General features: G+C 41.2%; 1 long non-coding RNA gene across 1 annotated transcript; it reads left to right on the forward strand.

Moving 5' to 3' along the window:
* The first annotated feature begins 498 nt into the window (after positions 1 to 498).
* On the forward strand, positions 499 to 1,062 carry LOC143990167 (uncharacterized). Its single transcript, XR_013277190.1, has 2 exons — positions 499 to 610; positions 711 to 1,062. It is a non-coding gene; the product is annotated as an uncharacterized LOC143990167 (long non-coding RNA).
* Positions 1,063 to 1,452: the final 390 nt, after the last annotated feature.

Consider the following 1,452-nt stretch of genomic DNA (forward strand, 5'->3'; position numbering starts at 1 on the left):
TCCCACCTTGCAGTGTCTATTGACACCACTCGAGGGGCCCCTTTATGCATGGCGCCGATGCACTGAGATCGAACCCCACCACCCCCTGTGATCCACAAAGGGAGGTAGGGAGGGAGCTGAGTGCATCGCAACCCCGGAAAGATGACTGCAACATACCCAGCAAAAACAGCCCATATGTTCAATTGATTGATAAATAAATTCCAGGAAAAACAAAACTGGAAAAAATAATATTAAAAAAGTTCTCAATAACTGATGGAAACACATATATAAATAATTTCAAACCGCAGGTTTATAAACCCGAAACTGGGATTATAAATGAATAGGGATATACATACAGACGAATATTTACTAAGGATAAGGATAATAAGTAATTGTGCAGCATGGTCACTTATCTTTAAACTATATAATTTGGGTGGAAGACACCTGCTCCTTTGGTGACCATGCTGCACAATTACTTATTATCCTTATCCTTAGTAAATATTTGTCTGTATGTATTTTTGACATTGTTGGGGGATGGTCTGAACCCTGCCTCAACCCCGGATGAGACGGTTTTATCCCAGCTCTAACAGTTCCCATTGCTGGAAGTTCTGCCCAATCTTTGGGCTACTTTGTAAGTCACTTTATCAATCAAGTGGACCAATTTGATACTTTCTCTATTTAACTGAGGTTCCGCCTATATTAACATTTGTCATATTTATTTGCTTTTTTAGTAAAAACATGCATCCCACCCCTGATGACTGGCAAGAAGCCAAGAAACGCGTCGGGTTCTCAAACTAAGGATGCCTACCTAAGCTTATTTTAATCCTTGATAATATCAACTTTTGTCTTATTGAGTTTGCACTCGTTCATGTGATTTTATGATTTTTGATTTATGCATTTCTGTTATGAACTGCATCCATGTATGTCCATTGATTTGTCTATACTTCGAGATTCTCTGATTACTATTATGAAAATATATTGAGTGTATATCCATATTTATATTACTGTACTACTATTGTATGCATTCCGATCTTGGACAACCCCTAGTGGCTATTGATTATAAATTAAATCTAAATCATTTTATTCACATGTATTCATACATTGTTATTTTCAATTGACATGCTTCGTTTAAAGTCCCACTTGTTCCCCTTTTCTTTTTACATAATGTACCCGGGATGGAAGCATGCCATTGCTACTTAGTACTGCAGCTAGGTCACTTATCTTTAAACTAGCCACTTTAACTAGATGCTGACCGCCGACCGTCAAATGACGGCCAGGCGGCGGGAGGCCGTCATATGACGGCCTCCCGTTTAAACAGGGAATGCGCGCGATCCCTGTTCTTCGGTGGCGGCGTGTCACGGAGACACCGCTCGCCACCGAAGGGGGTGAACAGCCATTCGTTATGGCTGTTTACCACGTGATCGGCCGTGATGAAGTCACGGCCGATCACAGATGGTCACACCCCGAACGTGC

The sequence above is a fragment of the Lithobates pipiens genome, unplaced genomic scaffold, assembly GCF_037356315.1.
Source record: "Lithobates pipiens isolate NorthernLeopardFrog02 unplaced genomic scaffold, aLitPip1_a1.2 Scaffold_18, whole genome shotgun sequence".
In the NCBI taxonomy this organism is placed as follows: Eukaryota; Metazoa; Chordata; class Amphibia; order Anura; family Ranidae; genus Lithobates; species Lithobates pipiens.